This window comes from Lepisma saccharinum, chromosome 11 (assembly GCF_977018435.1).
Source record: "Lepisma saccharinum chromosome 11, izLepSacc3.1, whole genome shotgun sequence".
Taxonomy (NCBI): domain Eukaryota; kingdom Metazoa; phylum Arthropoda; class Insecta; order Zygentoma; family Lepismatidae; genus Lepisma; species Lepisma saccharinum.
Window position 1 is genome coordinate 10594819 of NC_139239.1, and position 23562 is coordinate 10618380.

The following is a 23562-nucleotide window of genomic DNA, read 5'->3' on the forward strand; positions in this document are numbered from 1 at the left end:
TGTGATTCGTTGTTCAGTCGCCTCCTTTTCATTTCAACAATCTCTTCCTCTTCTACTGCACCAGTTATAAAATTCCATAGTGTTTCGAAATTCTCACTTTCCTTTTTCAGCTGTTGTTGAAATTCATTTATTTATTACTGCAATACAAAATATCAACATTTTTAGACTGCAATATACTGAATAATACGTCTGAAAAGGCAAGCAAGTTGGATAAAGCCTCTATTAAAAATATATTTTCGAAATCCTTCAGGAAGCTAGAAAATCCTCTTGAAGTCATTGCAGTCAAATGATCGAAGTCTCCACTTTCACTAACATGTTCAAAAAACATAAGCAGTGCTTCCCTGTTGTCATTGACTGTCCACACTAGCATAGAGGTAAAATTCCATCTCGTAGGAGCTAATGACGGGAGCTTTCTGGACATGAAAGCAGAAAGTTCGTGAAACCTCTTTGGAGAATGAGAGAAAAACGTAGGCAGTGATTTAAGACCACTAAAGAACACCTTAAGCTCTTTGTTACGTTCTAACGATTGTTGCAGCACCAAGTTCATGACATGAACATAACAATGCGTAAAAAAAGCTTTCGGATAATTTTCCAAAACTTTACTTTGAAGGCCATTCAAATGACCACTCATTACAGAATATCCATCGTATGTCTGGGCAATTAATTTATCCCCACACTTATATTTATCCATTATTTCAGTCACGTGACTAAAAAGAGCTCCTGCAGTTTTATCAGCGCTCATGTCATGAAATCCAAGAAATCTTTCAATGACTTTTTTTTCTGCGAGGCCGAAAAAAACGTAACACTGTCGACACCTGGGATTTTTTGCTAACGTCTGATGTTTCATCGACCATGATAGCCACAAAGTCTGTGTTTTGAATTTCATTGTAGATTTCATCTCTCAGAACATCCGAAACTGAATTTATTAAATCATTTTGAATGCCTGCCGAAGTACCGCGAAAAATTGTAGAATTTAATAAATGTTCTTTTAATGAGGGATCAAACTCGGTTCTTGCAATAAGGAATTCCATGTAATTGCCCTCATTTACAGATGCTGCATTTTCCTCATGGCCTCGGAATGGCAATTCTTGCTTTGCTAAATAGCAGACGGCGTTAATCAACCTCTTTAATATTTCCCTGTTCTTTTTTACTTTTTCATTGTGTAGCTCTATTTGAGCTTTTCGTTGAGTATCCAAAAGAACGTCAATTCTAGTAGGGGTGGCAACAAAACTACTAAATTTAAAGAAACTATAAAGATGCAATTCAGACTCGCTGTGTTTTCTCACTGCAGTATTGAGATGATTCAAATCCGCATACCCTTGATAATTCCCAACACCTTTTTTAGTCTAGAATAATAAGCATGTCCAACAGTAAAATTTATTCACCACATCACACCCGCAAAGTCAGTCTGAAATTTCATAGAGTTCTTTTCGAAAATGTCTCTCAAAACCTTTTCCAGCACCACTTTTTCCTTTAACACATCTTGACATCGTGAGATTCGGACGTGGTCGACCATTGTCAATCACTTGTTTCTTCTCTGAATACGAAAGCGAAGAAAATGAATTATTTAAATACTTTTGCACAACACTTTCACTATTCTCCATCTTAAAATAATCACATCACTTCACACCACACGTTTAAAAAATAATGCACAACAATCACGAGCAAAACAACGCGGAACGCGGGGTGAATGAAAGCCAAATCGTTGAGAACAAATACAACGCCTTGAGAAGGTAACCATGGTGGTGGGTGGCAGGGTGCGCATGCGCGGTCATCCTATGTTTTTGCAGTGGTACAGCGCTGTAGCAGTGGTAAGACGTTGTATTTCCTCTCCAACGTCCTGGGCCGTGTCCGGATTGGCAAGCGCTCCGTCCCGTTCTCTCCCGTTGCTCTCGCGTGCCGTCGAAGTCACGTCCAAGTCGTCCGAATCTACATGTCCCCTTGTAGTACGGTTGTCACTTTTCCCGCCAGGTGTCAGCCCGAACTTCACCCACCGCGCTCTGGGGCGCAGGCGCATTGCACGGAAGCAGAAGGCAGACGCCAAACAAACATGACAATGATTTCCACCTATTTACTACTCATATTAAAAATGTAGCACGCTATTTCATCATTTACAATTTTTCTACATTCAGTATTATCGATAAAATGTTAAAGTATAACTGAGTTTTACATCCTCTAATCAGTAAATGTTGTCTGTACAATGTGAAAGTTAGAATATGGCTGCCATGCGCAGGGTCACAGTGAGTTCAAGCGTGCATCTGTCGCTCCTCTCTGCTTTCCCCTCCGACTCCACGTCTGCCGCGAATTCGGACAACGGAGGTTGGCTGAGTCCCCGGATGGAACGGTGCTCTAGGTGACATCTACTGCCGATATCGCGATTAAAATTAACCGATATGCCATCTGCCGGGATTTTCAGGAAGTACTCTAAGTAGGATACGTTGTGTTGAAGTCGTTTAAAGCATGGTGAATATGCGAGAAAGTAAGGTCTGCTGTTCAGGGTTTTTTTTTGTTGTTTTTTTTTTGCTCTAAATAGTTTTATGGGTCAGAACAAATTAAAAGTTTTCATGTGTTTCCACCCCGTGGAATCAACAAAATGAAATTTGTTAATAAATCAGGGAAAACGTAATTGACAGAAGATTGGTATGGGGGATATAACACTGTAATTCGGCAAGGAAATTACGAAGAATGCACGAGTCTGCTTACTTTATTTATCGAGAGATAAATATATATTTCCATGAAAGTAAAGTTTTAAATTGTACTTTATAAATAAAGCTTTTTTTTTCCTAAAAATCATGAAGCGTCTTAACCAATGCGCCCATGTATTACCGGTGTTACGTATGTGTGAAATTTGGAACAGGTGCAAGTCGATTAAGAGGGAAGATGAAAATAGTTTGAGAATGAATTAATGTCAAATGTAACCAGAAAAAAAGTGGATATGCTAATGTTACTGTTTCATTCAGTACGATGTCCTTTTTCAGTGAGTATAGCCTGGTCATGAAATCGTGAATATTATTATTAAACCAGCCTTTCTCTTTCGAGAAAGAACTGCAACGATATGTTCGCAATTTTCTCCTGTCCCAGCTTTTCAAGTACAGGTCAATTTCAATTCCTTTATTTTCAAATAATTTCCGAGAACCCCAGTTACATGACGTGCAGATGATACAGCACTGCTTTGGACAACCAGTGCGTATACATAGTTTCGTCTGCATTTTCCGTGTTATTTTTGCCTATCATAATTAAATGCTTCGTTCTCAGTACAGCTTCACGTTTGTTAGAGTACCTGGAATTCACATCGCATTCGCAATATTTAAAAATAATGCGTAATTTAAACGTTTTCTACCATACCAGTCATGACAACACGCTGCTCTTTTGTACTACTGCTGAATGTAAACAAAGATCTATCCTACTTAGAGCGGCCATATTGGAAGCGACACTAGCGCTCAGGTGCTAATTTTAATCGCGATCCTTGGTCCTGGCAGTGCGGGGAGCTTATTATTGAAAGTCAACACCTAGCTCACGAGTGAGTTTTCTCGTTCGGTAGCCAAGTCGGTCGCCAGCCGAAAAGCGAATTATTGAAACTAAACGAGTTGAGCAGCTAACGGATTCGGGGTCTCGAGTTGCATGCGAGTGAAATGTTGGCTGGCAAGAGAGGCTACTGTACCATCAGCCAATGGCGTTGCGACTTTTTCCATCTCGGTCATGCACAGCTGATCGCGGACAATTTTGTTTCGTCTGCAATGAAATACAGAATGAGATGTATCGATACTCTTTTTCACGTATGATCTTAATGCACGGATGTGTTAAGTGTAAAATGTGGGTGACATCGCATACAATTAATGACCGTGCTGTGCCATCTGGAAATAGCAGTAAAACTCTTCCACGGTTGACAAAGATATGAAGAATAAGTGAATTTCTGTTGCTGCGTAAAGGCAAGTATCCATTCTATTTTTAATATAAAAATAATTATTGTATTTGTTGAATGGAAATCACAGTTATGAGTTTATTAAAACCGTATGCACCATTCATAAGCAAGGATGTCTTCGATCTAATCTAATTTAAATTGTTGCGAACATGCGAAATTGTGCGAAGACGCACAATCTAATAAAACGGTGCCTAGTGGTGAAAAAGTTTAGTTTGGTACACAAAAGTTAATCAGGTATGGATGTTGTGTTACTCACAGACCTCATTTCTATTATTGCTCGACACAAAAATACTCCGAGCAGAAAGTAACCACAAAAAAATACAACTTGTGCTTATGTGTGTCTGTATTTTGCTTCTTTTCTATTTTAAGCCACTTTTCTTCATTTTTAGCCTAATTTTGTTATTCTACTGTGAAAGCTTGTATTACGTACTTTGAATCTCCACCTGTATTTAAGAATGATTTTCATTATTGTTACTGTGTTTTTCCAATTTTCCAATTCCATTGTTATAATGATACACATTATTTTCTACTTGAATCGAATTCCGTACATCACTATAAGCACATGTTGAACATGTTTCATTATTATTTAACTCGTTTTTATGTGCAGATCGATTTTTCAACATGTTTCTGTAGGCTTACATCAGTAGGTTAGGGTTGGTGCCCTTAGCGTTATAATTATACTCCTATGTGCATACACATACAGTATTACTAATTTTACATTTTAAGTGAGTTTGGATACTTTAACATTTCCACATGTTCCTTGATGTGCTACACAAATATAGAACATTTTTCATACATCAGTGATTTGTGCCAGAGTAGCCTGCACAAGCTACTTTTCACAACAATTCCTCATGAATTAATGCATTCTTCATATTTAAAATGTACAAATTAGTTTCTCGGTAAGAGTTTAGTATATCGGAGACACATTTAAATCGAATATTTTGTTTCGAATGGTTCGTACTTACCAATTGTGTATTGCGGAACATAGTTCAAGGTGCCATTATGCTTTTTACACGAAAAAAAAATATTTTCACATACAGAGTACTTCTTTTGATTCATTTCTTCGCTTTCGTAACACACAATATGGCGGGCTGAGGTTGACTACCATAGTGGGTATACAGTGTTTCCAACCTTCTTCACCAAAAATACCTACTGTCATGTTCGTCACTTGTGCAAATTGTACATTATGCACGGGTAGCTGACGGATAGCCCCACGAACCATTTCCTATAAGGTTAGGTTTGGTTAGGTTAGGCAAGCATATTTAAAAAAAAGGGATTGGAAACACTGACAGGGGCTTACGTTATCAAACGTACGCAGCATCCGGTTGTCGTAGGGCAAGCAAATGAAAGCAATGGCAATTGTGCGTCGGTGAGATATTTCTCTTAAAAAATACATGATTTCTTGCTCAAATATATTCCACGATGAAAGAAAATACCTTGACGAACATTGTAAACCTTGGAAAAACTCATTTCCGTAAGTAGTTTCTTCTGTAAAATTGAAGAAATGTGTCTCCGATATACTAAACTGTTACCAGTTTCTCTAAATTTACTTTCAGTATTCTAAATGTATTTCTTATCTTTCTGTACAACTTGCAAATTTCATTACACAATCTGAATCATTACCATGTTGGCTAGTGTATTACTTCAGATAGTTATGTATATATTTTTCATTCTAATTAGTTTCATTTTTCTTTCAGCGTTTCAGATTAAGCATTCCCAGAACTCCAATTGAAAGAGGATGGGGAAGTAACATATGGCTTGTGTTTGTGTATGGCTGGTATTGGAGAGGTCTCATCTTGCTGCAATCATCTTCATGCTTGAACCTGGTGTACAATAAAGGGATAATTTATCATGCATTGAAAAAGAAAATGCATGGCTGCTTCCTCATATGTAAACACTACTAACCATTTCAATAAGTATCATGGACTTCGTTGCTTCCGTGCAGAAGAAAAGAAGGTTGGACATGACAAGTGATACCGAAATCACCGATGAAATATCAGTCTCTTGTAAACATTCCGAAACCTACAAAAGACTAGTGAGATGTATTTCTTCAAAATTATGTTATTCAATTTAGGCACCTAGCCAAAATTTAGTGATCAAAAGTGCTTTAATATGCCAGGTTGCACTCAAACTACCTGTATTTGTGCTCAGAATTGGAAAATAAATGTAGATATATTTTGTGGTCAAGCAGGAAGTTCAAAGTGATTTCAGTACAAATCAGGGATGAACACTGTATCAAACAACTGGTAGTTTCACCATCTGTTTCGCTATTTTTTTAAGCTACTGAGACCAAGTTCTTCCTTTCTCCTGAAGTTTGTAACTAAGGTATAACCCATGAGAGAGTATGAACACAGTCAAAGGTCTTACTACTAATGTCTACATGTCTGTTATTCCTAAACAAAAATTGTCCTTGCATGGGCGCAATACTAGATGGAATGGTTAATAGTATTTGCTGATGCTGTGGGAAGGGAGTATATGGAATAAAGTGCCCATAGTTTGAGAAACTTTACTGTGAATGAGATTTGCTCTGTGAAATCATCTTGCTGAACTAAAGACAATGATCTCATGAAGTTGAAACTAGACTATCCCTATTACTTTCAGGTACAAACACAAATTTACAGAGAAGAAAATGTTCATATGTAGGATTCTGGGGATGTTGAAATGTGTACTGTACTAAAAGACCAGGCATTCCAAATCAAACATGCATAGATATTGTCTTGTCAGCAAAGGTGCTGTGACACTACCATTAATAAGTATAGTGCTCGTTTTCGTTATATATGTGATTGATTGGTTTGGTTTATATTACTTCGCTTTTCTGTCACTTTTGGCTAATTGCAAAGGTGAGGATGAATGGTAATGAGATTAAATTGATGAAGGGACTTTCAAAAAAGAGCACCACTGCCTTGACTGGGATTCAAACCCGACAACCCTAGCATTGTAGCTTGCTGTGCTAACCACTCCGCCACTGAGACTGGCTGTTATACATGTGAGTACATAGTTTTCGGTAATGTAGAAAATTAGAGCATCTACTTAATGCAGCATGTGTTCCAGTTTTGTTCTGGGATTTCAAGTGGAATGATGTGAATTTATTCAGTTGCTTTGTTTATCACAAGAATGTTCTTGAGCTGTTAACATGTTCACTTTAGCTGATGATGTTTTAAAAATGAAAACTGGTTTTAAAATTAAGTTTGTTGCTGCAACCATTCAATCAAATTTTCAACAGTGCTATTGATACATAAGGTTTTTTTGTGACCATCACATTCATTGAAACAAAATAAAATAAATACAATTGATACCTGTCTAGCCACAAAAATAAACCAAAGTGCAGACACGTGCATAACTAAAACAGTAAATTTTTCAAAAAAAATTCTTTTCTACTTAGTTTATTACGTACAATAAAAGTGTTTGCTAAAGTAGAAATTTTGTTTGGGTATTTTCATCCTTCATTTGAATATGTTTGGTACCCTTAACCCTCTGTACCTGTGAAATGTTTTGCTGTGAACATTTTCAGTTGTTTTTAGCTCTCGGAAACATGTTTTTGTGAAGTAAAGTACATTTGATACCTTAACGTGTTACTTTACTGTGAAGGAGCACAGCCCAAAGACTTCCCGGCAGTGAATATAGCACCCAACAAGACATTCCACAACTATGTTGGGGGCCTTAGGTTTGGAGCTTATAGAAAGTTCCATGTTTTTCATTATTTTAGTGTGCATACAAGCATTTTTTACTAATAAAAAGCAGCAAAAGTATTCGGAGATGGCAGGTTTCTACTTGTGCTGGCCATAATTTGGGTTAAAATATCTGTTGTTTGTGTTTTCTGCATGCAATAATCAATTATATATTTCGTAAAGCATCAAAATTAGTTGATTAAAAAGGAAAACATTAACTCTCGAAGGGGTACAATGGTTAAAAGTACATTTCTTCTTATTTTCTGGTGACAATGGTTTCTGTAACAAAGCTACCTTCATTCATTTGTTGGAACTTGAAAGGACAAATTATGTGGACTGTTCCTTTCAATTATAAGAAATGTTTCTATTTGTGCTTGAAAGTGTTCTCAATTTCTTTTCAAACATACAATAATTCACAAGCAAAATATATTTCAAAGCTTCCTGCAACCCTTTGGCTGACATCCTATGGGTGCGGATGAAAATCTGCTTGGATGTCTTTGTGCTGCTGGCATGAGAAGCGAGACATTCGTGAATGGCTTTTCTGAAAGATATCTGGTGGTGATTGTTGTGTGCATCAAAAGGAAGGAAATGTACTTTACAATTAAGGTGCTGACATTTATCATAGATGAGGTTGACATACATGGTGAACCTTTCTTTCGGTAGCTCTGATAAGAGTCCTGGTCGTGCCTGTATTTTTTGCTTAAAATTTTACTTGGTGAACCAACGTCTATGTGAAATGAAATTTCATCCTAACTTGGCTAGCAAAAGTTAATTCTGTCACCATTTCCCTCCCCGATACTTTATCAGTTAGCGTTGTTTACACAGCCACCCTTCAGTCTTAATGGTTGTGGAAAGCACCATAGAAGCTGAAGGGCTCTTATTTGGTTGTGAACAACTAAACGTAACATATTCATTTGGTCTACTGAGAGGAAATGAAGGTTCTTGAGTATATGTACTTGAAATTTAATTGCATGAGGTCACACAATGAATGCTGTATTCAGCTAAAACCCAATGCCACAGAAACAGCACAACAATCACCCATGTTGATATCGCAAGAAAACCAATTATCACCCATGTTGTTTTATGTTATACATTTTACCTCAAACAGGAAGTTCCATGGTTCCGAAAACTTTTCCATCTGTTCATAAAATGTGCCACTACTATATTCTGGAAAATAATTTTTCTTGTATGTATGCATTGCTTGCATTGTAGAATTATTTCTCTTGTAGTCTACAGTCATTACAAGCATAAAAACACAGTTTTTCATTGTGACGTTTCAGCAGATTATATGCTCCCTTAATCAGACTGTTATTTTTAGTTTTATTTACATTTATTCAAAAATAAATGTCTGATGAAGGGAGCATTCGTGTAACCGGTTCAGTTATTGCAGGATTCACCAAATCAAAACTGACAAGCAATTAAGCTAAACCTGCTGTACCTTTTTTCATTGTAGGCAGCACTTTGGTCAATATTTTAACAAGCACTACAGCAGAGCCGCTCTTGGTCACACACAACTAAACCTTGACATTGACTGCCATGCTGGGGGCATATTTAAATATATTTTACAGAAAAAAATAACTTACATTAGTGTGCAGAAGATACCAATCACACTGCCAACCTCAACTTTCATTAGAGCAGTTATACTCTCAAGTAAAATTAGATATTTTTACCAATCCAATATTTCTCTAAATAGTCTGTAATTTACTGCAATTATATTAATTTTGTGAACCTATATAAATTAAGTCCTCCTCTGTGCACGTGCCGTGTAAGGCACCTTGCTTTGGATGACAGCTGCGGGATGGTACGGGTTCGATCCCAAGTTCAGTCTCCAGGAATTTTCGGCCGGTGGCAATCCACCATCATGAGGAAATTGGGGAGCTCCGAATGAGTAAGCATAATCCGGTCACGAAGACCTACTACAACGGTTGGGGATACGTCATGCTGACCCCCCGACTATTCCAATCCTGGTTGAAGATCTCCACTTAGTGGTGATGAAGGAAAGCATAGGAGGGAGGCCGGTAGGTAAGCCAAGGCCCTTCATGGGATGTTACGCACAGGATTATTATTTTTATATAAATTAATAAATCCTACTTTTCTATAATAGTACTTTATTTGTATCCAAAAATATTTCATATGGAGAGACATACACACTTTCCAGAGAGAAAAAAAATTACAATTATTAGAAATATTTATGCATATGGGTTGATCTGTGAATAACCAAACTGCACCATACACAATAGTATATTTAGAGAATAGATTAGTTTGAATTCATTGCATGGGTTTAGCAATTCCACTGTTGTCAAAACAACATTCATATCTATTCATTGACAAACAAAAAATTGTTAAAGCACAACACACTTGAAAAATTTTGTTTGTGTTACATCACCTGGTTTAGCACTGACAAATTGGGCAGGTATTGTTGATATCAGGATACTATATTTTCTGTAATCAAACAAACATATCCAATCACCTGCTCGACTTGTTTTCTGAAATTTGCCAGTTTCCTAGTGTATTGCAGATAGAAAGTCGTATATACACGACATTTGACCACTTGTCTACTATTCAGGATGCTGAACAACTCCCATGTGCACTCAACACAGGGAAACCGCCATTAAAATGGTTAACTTGCTGGGACCACTATAAAACTGCACTCTCATTGAAAGTCTTCAGTAAAATTTGCTTTTTGACATTTGAAATACTTCGCAAGTTCCTGTAATCTGACATCACAGTGTCAATATGTTCCAGGGTCATGTCTGTCTGCCATGCAGTATATTCAAATCCTAAAAAATAAAAGAGTATAAATAGTACATGTATCACAAAGAGAAAAATGGAAAAAAAAATATATGGTTGGGGTGGACCAATGTGATATGCTCACGTTGGCTGCTACTAATGCTTAACCGTTAGGGCTGTCCCATTCGTAACAAACTGTGATTATAAAAATATATATCGTACACATGAATGGAAAAAAGTTTAATCTGCACTGTGTCATGTATTTGGCTCTGACTATGGGATATGCATAGGTTTGGGTCTCCTGGGGGAAGCATAACAAATTTTCCCAAGATTTCAGCCTGTGTATGGAACCCATGGCCACCAGCCATCGTGAGGAAATTGGGGAGCTAAGAAAGAGTAGCGTAACCTGGTCATGGAAACCCACGATAATGATCAGGGGTTCGTCACGACCCGTCATGCCATGGGAAAAAGAAACTTTCCCACTTATCTCTGGATTTTTCATTTTTGTTTACACAGGATTATTAAAAAAAAGAAACACACACACCAGCTTGATAACAGCAGCATGTGAAATGCTAGCATGGTTTTACAGCAATAATGTCCTATGAATAGTATTCTGGTTTCGTTAGCAAAATAAGTCATTTCACTCAATACATTACAGAGGTAAGGAAATTCTAAATCTAATGAATTACATTTCAATATGATGAAAATAACAACTTAGTTTGTTACATTTATTGTTAATTTTCCCTACAAAATTCATACATGCTTTTCGTAGTTTGGATTTCATACATTTATAACGGATATTAGAAACTATTACTAGTATATGTAGAAATACTGTGTGTCTGAAAACACTCCTGTTAATGGTTGCATGGATCCCTATTGTGCTCCACTGAAATGTGAGCTTTATAACAAGTCAACACTGGATATATTTCACATAATGGATGAACAGACTTTCTGCACTCTTCCACGAAGGTACAGTGGGATCCATGAGTATTACCGTGCAAATTGTCCATCGCCATGTTCGTTCACTTTCTTTGACCCAATGAGAGCTTCAAGAATTAAAAGAAAAGTCAAAACAAGCTGTTGACAACTTCTGCACCAACACTTAGTATGTAAGAGAAAAATTAATTAAAATAGTCATGGACAATTTTCACGGTAATACTCATGAATCCCACTGTACACTGGGAGTCAAAGTTATTAGTGTTGCCAAACTACAGAAGCATGTGAAAAACGAGTGGATCACTACCGTAATCCCCACAACCGTGTTAAAAAATTGATTTCTTCAAACATTTACTGGAATCATTTATGGCATAAGTGTGTCATTATGTACTAGAACAAGAATTGTGGTCTTCTAAATCCATGAAACTTGACATTATAAAATATATATTAACTGTGGTTACATGCGCAGTAAATACAAATTGGATGATATTGTTAAGGCAAGGGGAATTTATGTGTGCATCAAGTTCATATGAACATAAAATCTTAAGATTGAATATAACTTAAGGACCTCAAAAGGGAAGCTACTTCCACAGAGCCATTTTCTAAATACTTTCTAAAATAATGTCATGCATTTCATCTCCGATATTGTAAATCAGCAAGAAATTTGTTATTTAGAAGCAGATTTTTTTTAGCAGCAAAGTATTGTGAGTATTGTCAGTTATAAACACAGCAAATCTCAATCAGTGGTTATTCACTAAAGTCCATTTTTTTTCCACTACGAAGTGGATGTAAACAAAAGCACGTGTTCTAGAGAAAGCCAGTGCAGCCCTATTGGTGGATTCTGGCAGTAGTCCCTCCGCAGACCTTTTGCACCCTGATAGATAGTCCATTCAATGCCGTCTTGAAACTAGAGTAATACAGCATTGTATGCTGTTCAAAGCATTTACTAGCCTTATCCTTGCTTATGAATTCATAACCATTCTTTAGTAAAGCACCTACGGTAACATTCACTCATTCAAATTAACGAAATTCCCGCTACTTGTCCGTCACTCTGTGTTGTGCAGTGTTGCAAATTCGCAATATTAAGTCAAGTCTATAATCTTGAAACACCGGACTAGACAGAATCAGTAAACATGATTTAGACTGACAGTGACTGACATGGGAATCTCTAGATTACACACGTGTTGATGTATATACCACAAACACGCACACACTACTTTGAACTTCATGCGTTTTATCTAGAATGGTAAAATCAACACACTGCAAAAGATTGTAGGGAAACCTTTGAGAAAAGCCAAAGTGCTTGGTGCAAATACAACCAGTGATGCTTAAAATCGTACGGAATGTTACTTTAGCATTTATTAAATGATCCACCTACGCTTCCTTTCCTTTACTTCCCACATAAAACATGCTGATTTCAGGAACCTGAATTCCCCCAGCTTGTCAAAGAAAAATGCCAGATGCATACACTGGCAAGTGCTTCCAAGAAGGAATTCGTAGAGGGCGGGGACACAAGTTACAGATGGGCAAACTGTGCCATTCAGTGTTGCTACCCGACCTTTATAGAAACATCGTTACAATTCGGTAATATTCCAAAGCTGTTATCGTATCTAATTGCTATATAGCCAACTTCGCAACTACAAAGTTCTATTAATGTTCCAACACGCGTGTACGTAATAAGACCTTTACATTTCTTGTATCTAATTCATAAGGGAAAAAATAACATAGTTGGAGACACTACTTCTCGTGGTCAAGAATCTTCCGAAACCCTCAAGCACACGGCTATTTATAGCTTTCCTCCCCTCGACCCTGCAAAACCTGCCCTCCTCTCCGTTGCCGTGTGGTGGTTCTCTATCTCGAGATTTTGCGTAGTGTTTATAGGTTGTAAGTATCATTGAATGTTGATGTGGCTTCAACAGCAAGTGTTACAAAACATCTACATTTGAAACCTTCAACAAGTGGCGATACCAAAATTGCGGTGATTCCAGAGTATTGTGTTGAATCGTTAACTTCTGAACAGGTGTCTTAAAAACAAGCATTTAGGCGGTCCGCAAGGAAAATCAGACGAACAAAAACGCGGATGGCACATTTTAGCCAATTTAGTACTTGCTGCTGTCAGCAGGAAAGTGGATGTTTATTTTTTCATGGATATGAGTTTGTCTACGCTGGTTAAATTATTGCATGGTTCATTTGGTTTATTTTACTTCGCATTTCTGCCACACTTGGCTTATCGCGAGGATGAGGATGAGTGATGATATGGTAAAATTGATGAAATAACACTCACAAAGAACATCCATGCCCAGGCCAAGATTCAAAGTCGGGACTCCTGGCACAGTGATAACCACTCCACTACAACGGCCAGCTGTGTGAATTCTTCTTACATGGTATATTACCATTGACGAGAACTGACATCGTAAGTGTCTACCTCTATTTTATTATATTTTTTTCATCTCTCGTATGTACAACAGTGTTCATTTTAAAAACTAATATTTACACATTTTTAAAAGTCACTCTAGTTTCGAAACGTTGTGGAAAATACTGACACTGAAGCTAACACGTGCGCTGGGAGGGAGGGGCAAGTGCTGGCGAATAGAAAGTGGTCACCGCGCGCATTAATACAAATTTCGGTAACTTATTGGCCACACCTACTTCGTTTTAAAGCTGGAAACAGAATAACTTGTAATGTAGCTACATTAACCATCCAACTTTCATGTTAGTTCTAGTGTTGCCCACGAGACGAGACTTTGGCCTGTCTCGTCTCAAAAATATTCATTTGTCTCGGAACACATGATCAATCTCGTCTCGTCTCGAATTTTTAAAAGCCTGTCCCGTCTTGTCCCGCGGGCAACACTAGTTAGTTCAGTCTCATTGTCATAGAAGAGAGGATTCTCAGTATCTTCCAGTCAACCATGTTCTTAACTGCTTAGAATAAGTTCAGACATTGACGTTACCTTATCTCTTGTTTATTTTGTTTCAGTTTTTAAAGTCTAGTGAATACTGGTGTCATGATTTATGTAATACATTCAATTGTAGCTGCTAGAGGTCTTTAGTTTGAGTTTGAGTTTTGTTTTAAGTCCACTTTTATGCACAGATATACTAATTGGGACTAGACCTACAGTTTAAAGTGGAATCTGGAACACTATATGCCTCCAACCAGGTATCGAGCCTGGGATGCTTTCATTACAAGGTGACTGCATTACCGCTATGCCATCGGGGAGGCTGCTATGGGTTTTAGTGATGATGACATGGAAGGTTTTGTTAATACAAGGTATGTGTGTCAGACACAGAGGAATAAGTTGACGTTCCAATGTTTTGTTTGCTACATATTTTTAAAAATGCAGATTATATTAGTACTTACATTACTGATGTGTATATATTAATTTTTAATTTTGTTGGCCTCTGAAATTGTCAGTATTGGACCAATGGTTATAAATTAGTGGAACACCTCTAAATGTAAATTTTACTACATATCAATGAAAAATAGAATGCCTACATTCGCTTCCATGTGTGGTAAATAAGTTTTTTCTACATTTCTTTTGCAAAAATAACATTTCTTAAATTTTGGAAATCATGAATAAATGTGTTAAAAAAGACACTCACCCTCTCCACTGTATTCTGCCCTTCTTGGGAGAAAGTCTTGCTTGATGCAATTCCTGATTCTGGCCTGGGAAATGGAAATTCTGCAATCTCTTGCCACTGCCAACTAGTAGCTGCCTGTTGCAAAAAAGCAAATATAAACATCACTAAACATGCTAAAAATGTTCGAATTTAGTTCTACATTATCAGTACTCAGTAGTAAGTGTGTATACATTTACATTTTATATCCATTCCATTATTTCAAAATTTCTCTATACATTTTGTAACTCTGATCAACACGAAACGTGTTCTTGTAGTTAAACATAATTCAGGTTAGCTGCTAGTGTTCTATTTCTCAATTATGACCTTTAAAGTGCTTCTGTATTTTCAATTTAATTTTTGTTGCGCCGCTTTTCTATCATATGGATCAATCGCGACAATAACTGCGAACTTATGACATATGTGAGACAATCATATATTAACGCCTTACCCCATGAGCATTAAAGTGCTTTTATATTATTTTTTACACAAGAAAAGGGCAAAGGTAATATTTTCCGTGGATATAGCACCGTGTCATGAAGGCAACTTGGAAGAACATTGGAAAAACCTATTGTATTTTTTTTAATATATTTTTATTTATACCTTGTACTATTGCAATACAATATACATTGACAAATATGTCTTCAACAAAGTCAAGCATGCGTACGCGGAAACCAATATTTCCTTAAGAAATCGAAAAAAATGCATTGACTAACAACGGCATATTTACATCGCTGATTACTGTTATTTTAATGTGCAAGTTTATAATAATACAAATCGTAACATACTCACCCTAAGATGGCCCGGAATGTAAGTATTCTCTTGCATCTCACATTATCCTTGTCTCAAGTACCAAAAGCAAACATAAATATACATCCATCTTCGACAATTATGGCAAACGACTCGACCGAACGACTGATCTCGGTTGGGTATGAGCTACCGAGTGCTAGCGAACGGAACGACTCGAGAGCCAGCGAACGAGTGAGTTTTAATAATACGGTATATTCGATGTCGTTTGTCTTGCAACCGACTTCAGCCACCAACTCGTCAGCTAGCTACCGTAACGAGTTTCAATAATAAGCTCCCGGGACCGATTTGCCTGCCAGACAACCACTGCGCGCTGCGCCGCGTTCAAAAACTACCGGGCGCTCGAAACTGACAATTGAAGAAAAACGCTCAAAATCGTAATTTATAAAACTACAGATACTTTCTTCTTTATTTCATTTTCCTTTGGCCGTTGACACATGACTTACACACCCAGAGAAATGGCCACTGCTAGGTATGAGAAGTTGTTGATCATTTCGATGTTTTAAAGTTTTCTATTACTATGTTCTGTTCACAGTTTCTTCTTTTTCTTGACTGGATTAATATCTTTGTCTTATTCTCGTTTATTTTTAGTCCAACTTTCTTGCCTTCCTTATTCAGGTCCTTAAAGACTTCCTTTACTCTTCTTAGTGATCTACCCATGATGTTAATATCGTCTGCATATCCAACTATTTGTGTAGATTTGTATTGTAGAGTGCCTCTGGTATCAATTCGTAGCTGCCTGATAACATATTCCAAAACCAGGTTGAAAATGAGTGGGGCCAGTCCATCTCCTTGCTTCAACCTTTGCTTTACTTCAAAGAAGTCTCCCAAGTCTGCTTGGATGCGTACAGAGGCAAAGGTACTCTTCATTGTCAGTTCTACCAATCTGACTAACTTCTCTGGTATTCTGAATTCTCTCATGATATGGCCTATCATATCTCTATCTATGGAGTCATAAGCTTGCTGGAAGTCAACGAAGATTTGAAAGACATCTGTGATTCCATCCCAACACTTCTCTCCAATATTTGTTTTACTGTAAATATCTGGTCAATGGTGGAACAGCCTTTCCTAAAACCAGCCTGGTATTCTCCAATGATTGTTTCTGCATATGGTTCCAATCTGCTTCTTATTATTGATGTGAATATTTTATATGGTGTGCATAAGAGTGAAATACCCCTATAGTTCTTACATTCAAATTTGTCCCCCTCTTTGTATATTGGACAAAATATGCTTCTCTGCCAGTCCTTAGGCATTTCTTCTCGATTCCATACTTCTGTTATCAATTAAAACAGTGTCTCTCTCTCAGTGTGATCCCTCCATTTTTCCATAGCTCTGCTCGTATGTCATCTATTCCTGGAGCTTTATTGTTTCTTTGGGCTTTTAAGACTTTTTCAAATTCTTGCCTTGTAGGGGGGTTCACTGGTTCTTCATTTTTCCTGGCAATTCTTTTACTGTTAGTTTCTTTGTGGGCATTCACTGACTGTGTTGAATTTAGTAGTCTACAGAAATACTCTTTCCATCAGATGCGTGGCATGACTTTTTCAAGTGTTACCGGCCATCAGACTTTATCATCTCCACCCTACCCTGACCCCCCAAAAACATACCTTTGATCTAGATCAGGGCCATATCAAGGTTTGTGGAAGCCCCTCGGCAAAATGTTTTGTGGGGGCCCCCCATATTTATTTTATTTTTTTTTTTTTTTTAATAAAAGCTTTATTAGCTCAAAATGTTAACCACCAATTTTCAGCAGTTGAAATGATTTTAGAATCAGTAATCATTCACAATCGAACATATCGCAGATAGGTTTGCAGGGAAAATAATGCAGTAAAATAAAGTTACAGGACGAAAATTGTGTCGCTATAGCAGCAGTAAAATTCTGCGTCCAAATGTCAACAGTATATTATGAAGAGTGAACACCGTAAGTGCAATATATACTAAATACTAAGGGGATTCAGACGGAAACAGAGAACTGAGCAGTAGACTGTACTTACGTACATAATTTATTATAAATGATATTATTTACAATTAAGAGTAAATATGTCACTTCATAGGCACGGTTCAATTACTGGACAATTACCGACAAGTTCATTGTGGAAATTGTAGTAACTACACTTTCTTCAAGAAAATTCTTCAAGAAAAAGCGATCCTGTCCCAAGGCAGAACGAAGCCTGTTTCTCACTTATTTCATTTTTGAGAAAGATCTTTCTCCGCTGCAGTTTGTTACCATTAAGGCGAAATACATTCTAGAGAGAATTTCAACATTGGGAAATATATTGCGGAAAGAGTCCTTACATACAATATTATACATAGACAGTTCCATTGGGATGTCTTCCTGATGTTTGACATTGCTACTGCTTACTAGGTGTGCAAACTGTATCAGCTCATTCTCTAGCGAGGGTTCCAGATCCTCCTCGTAGATGCTCACAAGCTCGCGAGCTGCAGATGTAATTTGTGATGTAGTTGCCACTGCAAGTTCATTTAGAATACTGAACCTGTTTGCGACAGTTCCATAGGAAAAAATGCTGTCTGTGAGTGATGAGGTGATTTGATCAATCACTGGTAGAAAACTTTTCACTCTGAAATGTTCACTAGGCGAGAGGAGGATTTGAGGTTCATTTTCATAGTCAAGAGGATTCAGTCGGACATTTCTCACCCGATGACGTGAGTTTTCCTTATTGTAATCATCTGTGCCACTTCTTCTTCTGGCTATCTCCTCATATTCAGAAAACGAGTTCTTTTTTGATTCCAAGAACTTCTTTGAAGATCTCAAAATGTCAATGGCAGACTGAAGAACTAACCTTAGATCCTGGAGTGTTTTGCTTGTGGCATCAAATTTCTTTAAAATGTTATTCCAGAAGATGGCTAACAATGCAATTTCCACGGACGACATCTGCCGTGAGAGCCCAATCGCTTCACTTCTTACAATACTCTTCTCTTCTTCGTCATTGCCTATTTCGACAAGAGCTTCCTTAAATTTTTCGTAACCTTGGACTATGGCTTTTGTGGCATCTGCTCTACATGCCCACCGAGTCTTACTTAACCTCTTGGGAACATAGTATTTCCCTTCTGCTTGTCTTAACTTATCCACCGATGTTTGATAACGGTGAGGTAATGCTGTGAAGAACACATAAAGCCGTTGTACAAAATCGAAGAAATGAACAGCCACAGGACATGCATTAGTCACTGCTATCCCTACCAGATTCAAATAGTGGGCACAACATGGTACTAGTTCTGCTAGTTTATTTTTTCCTTGACGAGAGCTGGCATGCCTTTATACTTTCCGCACCGATTTGCCACGACAGTCACGATGGTCTAGAAACTCCAATAACGCATAACAATAGCAGACCCAGTGGGACCACAATTTGGTAAAAAGGTCAGAAACCTTTCTTTTGGAGATAACCTTTCCATATAAAATACAACTTCTTATGTAATTTTTCACAAGCATAGCCAGCTGGTTAAAATATTTTTTTTTGGTGGAGGCCCTTCACAGCTTCCTTTTGGTGGTGGCCCCAGGGCAATTGCCCCAGTTGCCCATAGGTTAATCCAGCCCTGATCTAGATTATTGTTCATTTTCTTGCAATCTGCTCAATGATTTAGCCACAATCACCCCTAGAAAGAACAGATGACAGAATTTCCCTCCTTCAGGGGTGGAAGGGAAGTCCAGACCGGACCGGCAACTGGACCCCTAAACAGGCATATGAATAACCCCCTAGCAGACTTGCCTCCAAGTCTTTCCCTGCTGTTCCCTTGCATTGGCGCCCATATCTTTCCTCTTGTTACCTCTTGACGGTAGCGTAATGGCCTGCCTCTTCGCTTTTGTCGACTGCAGAAAAAAAATGTCCTGTGCAATATATACTCGACTGCAATGCTGTCAGTTAATGTATTTAACAATGTTGTTATTTTATTGAAAAAACTTTTTAATTTCTTTACATTTTACTGTTACCTGCGGTAACACCGGTTACATGCACGCCTCTGCTTTCCATCTATGTTTGATTGTTTCCTAATTTCCCAGAAGTAACCCATCCTTCTCTTTACAACATTTTGTTCTGGTTTCAAATCCTTCTTTGATTGGTCTTAATTCTTTATATGCCATATATGTATTGTTGGACTTAAATTGTTCTCCAATATGAATTATTTTCTCTGTTACATACTTCCCTTTCTTTTTCCGACATATTGTGCATACCTCTTTATTCCATCTATCTAGTTCTTGCTTTTCCCTTCTTGTTGGAAGACTCAAATATGCATGTAATGCTTTATTTCTCAATTCAACGATTTCCTTGCAATCTCCATCAAACCATTCTTTTTTGTTCTTCCTCACGCCTGTTCCAAGAACTTCCTTAGCTACTGCCTTGATCTTATTTTTCATTGACTCCCATTTATCCTCTATGCCTTCTTTTGGGTGATCTTCTTTGCTCTGTAGTTTGACTGATAATGATGATCTGAATTATTTACTGGTCTCTTCATCATGATGTTTTCAATGCCAAGTTTTTGAGCTTTGGAAACACCAACTACTCTAGCTTCCATTATACGGTATCTTAGGGTGACTTTAAGAAATTGGCCCATCTATTATGTTTGATGCATTACTATATGATCTATTTGATTCAGCGTTGATCCATCTGGTGGCATCCACGTCTGCTTATGTATTTTCTTGTGTGGAAAAAGTGTAGAGCTGATTTCCATATTGTAACTTGTTGCAAAGTCTATAAGTCGTTGGCCATTGTCACTGCATTTTTTATGTAGATTGTGTAAACCAATTGTGCCTTGCTAAGTTTCTTCCATGCCTATTTGTGCCTTTAGGTCACCCATAATCATTTTTGCATCATTAGATATTATAGAGTCATAGAGTTGTTCAAGCTTATAGTAAAACTGGTCTTTTGTCAGTTCATCCTTGTCCTCAGTTGGATCATATGCATTTATAATTGTCATGTTGTACAGTTTTGTTTCCACTCTTAGAGAGGCTAACCTGCTATCTACTGGGGTAAATTTCAAGATATTGTTTCTTATTGATGCAACCACTACAAAGGCCACACTACCTTCTTTCCATCTGTCCACAGAGGCACTCAATTAATTGTTTGAAGAGTTGTTTTATTATTTTTTCTTGGTCTTTTCTCTCAATGCTGTTAATAAGGTAAGTAACTATTAGTTTATTATCAACTCAAACCTAAGTCATTTAGCTGTAGATGGGAAAATCCACAAGTTCATATGTTTTGTTTTGGTGATTATGATTGATTGATTTGATTTTGTTTTCTCGCTTCGCTTTTCTCCCTCTCTTGGCTAGTCACGATGATATGACACTATTAAATATTGTGTGTGATCTTGTGTCCCAGATTTCCTCTTTGCCACTCCATCTTGTCTCTTGAATGGCAGCTATCTTCACTCTGTAAGCTAGGAGTTGTTTTGTGAGTGTCTTCAATGCTCCAGCTTTCAGGAGAGTTCGAGTGTTCCATGTACCAAATTTATAGTCCATTTTTCTGCACTTGTTTCTTCTTCAGTTGTTTCCATCGTTCCGAGGCTTCTGTTGGGGTTACAAAGCAATGTGCATTTTATGGGATGGGATTGTCAGCCCCATGCCCAACCCCCAACCTGGAGGACCAGGTCTTTGATTTCGGGTTTTCCGTCCCCTAGGATGGTTGCTTTTTATAGCTCAAACCCACAAAGAACATTCATGCCATAGCTACGATTCAAACCAGGGACTTGTCGTGTTGTAGTGCAATGAGCTATCAACTTCACCACTGAGCTTTTCAAGGTGAATACAAACAACCACAAACTTACTCTCGAGACTCATTCAGATCTCCTTACTTGCTTCAATACCAATCCTTTTTTTTTTTTTTTGCAGCATCTTGTAAAAGGCTTTTCTTGTAAAACATTATGTGCTGGATGCCTACCAGGAACATTTACATTGGCATCAATTACAGTCAATTCACTTCTATGTTTAGCACTGTATTTCATTTCAGATAGAAAAGGAGACTCACCTGGAGACACTGTGGTTTTTCTTTTTGCTCCGCGTTGAACTGTAGAAGCAGGTGCTGCTTCATTTTCTTCATCTTCTGACGAATGGTTCAATTCTTGTTCTATAGCCTGACAAGTTAAGTCCCGATATGAGCAGATCGCTGCGGAGCAGTTCCTATTACGTCATCCTCCCCACCACTCTTCTACGTACTAGTCTGGCCTTGAGAGTATGAGTGGTGCCAACTCAGCAAAATTAAGCTAAAACAAATATGACACGATTTTTTACTGTGTAGATTGACGATGCAGGCTCATATCAGTTTATCAGTGGTTCATTTGATCTTTGAAACTGTAAACTGTAGTATTATGCACGTGCGTTAAGGTTTATAACGAAGAGAAACTACTGGGCAAATTACTTCATTTTCTGAATGCGACATCGAGCAGTGGCTTGGTTTTTTTTTAAAAAAGTCGAGTGGGGTGGGGATTCTTTTGTTTATTGTACAACAATCGCTACGAGAACATTGAACATTCACCTGTAAGCTGCTGCCACCTAGTGATAAATCTAATAAATGACACACCAGGTAGCAGTAGCTTGAAGGCGAATTTTGTAATACATCTCCCAAAAGGAGGTTTGCATTTTTCTGTTTATCTTTGCATAAAAAATGAAGGGTAATGCACAGCGGTCATCTAGACCGCTCCGGCGGTTGGAGGTATTTCGATGAATAACTACATAATAATTATTTTTTTTTAATTTTTAAATCAAAAATATATTCTCAATGTAAAAAGAACAAAAGTTAAGGAATTTCAGATGATTCAAAGAGATATTAACCAGTGGCGTGCCCAGGATTTTCGAAAGGGAGGGGTTACGTACACTATTTTTGGTAGTCAGCCGTCATTTTGCCATCTTTTCCTACATTTGACGTTCTTTTATTTAGGAATACTAGGCCAAAGGGGGGGGTTATAACCCCCACCAACCCCCCCTTGGGCACGCCACTGATATTAACATCTTAACAGCAATGTGAAATTCAACAGTGGTCAAAATGACCGCTTCCGTGGTTCTAGTGTTCAGGACAGTGGTGGTGACTGGGTTCCAAAATGGGGGGCGGTGTATTGGTGCAATGAAAGTTTACTTTCTCTTGGTAGACAAGGTTTAGCATTAAGCCATAGCGTGGAGCAGCGTGGATAAAAATCATGATTTTTAATAATTTTTTTTCAAATTATTTTTGATGATTTTTTTAATTAAATCGATTTAAAAAAAACACGCTTAAAATTGTTTGTGTGATATTTTGCACCATACATATAGATATATGATTTTATAGAAAGGCTTTTTCTAGTAATCACCCCTGTAAAATATTTAAACAGTTTGATTAAAGTAAATAAAAAAAATGTATGTAAATATACATTTTTGTATTCCTCATACTGTATATGTGAATGTAATTGTAACTTAAAAAATACTTATTTATAGTCTTTGTAGCTGACTATTTTGGCAATTTCTTTAATGAGAGATTGCAAAATATCAACTTCCATGTTTAATTACACTTTAATGATAATGACACTATATGCAGTTTAACATGATTAGTATATTGTATATTTTTATACACAAAATGTTTGCTATTTTTGCCCATAAAATTATTGAAGTTTATTTCAAGAGAAATGTACGCGTGTTTACAGTTTACATATTACATTTCTTTCCTGTAAGCTTCAACCCATCAGTACATATATTTTGGTACTACGCTACACTCTTTTTGCAGTGTCCCATTGTTACCCAAACCGACAGGCAGGCTTTGTTTTTCTGAATGCAAACAAACTACCCGGACCATTTAAAAGGCCTTTATTTGGTCCAGGCGAGTTTTGTTCGATGTCGCATTCAGAAAATGAAGTCATTTGCCCAGTAGTTTCTGTTCGTTATAAACCTTAACGTGCGTGTGTAATACTATA

The 23562-nt window shown here is 37.4% G+C and overlaps 1 protein-coding gene and 1 long non-coding RNA gene across 2 annotated transcripts in view; both read right to left on the reverse strand.

The window, feature by feature from the left end:
* The window catches only part of LOC145995131 (protein Wnt-4-like), a 155488-nt gene that overhangs the window by 123336 nt on the left and 8590 nt on the right, over positions 1–23562 (reverse strand). The gene's annotated exons all lie outside the window — the stretch shown is intronic.
* LOC145995130 (uncharacterized) lies at positions 9704–15774 on the reverse strand. Its single transcript, XR_014442411.1, has 3 exons — positions 15664–15774; positions 14857–14970; positions 9704–10370 (listed from the first exon to the last, which is right to left on the reverse strand). It is a non-coding gene; the product is annotated as an uncharacterized LOC145995130 (long non-coding RNA).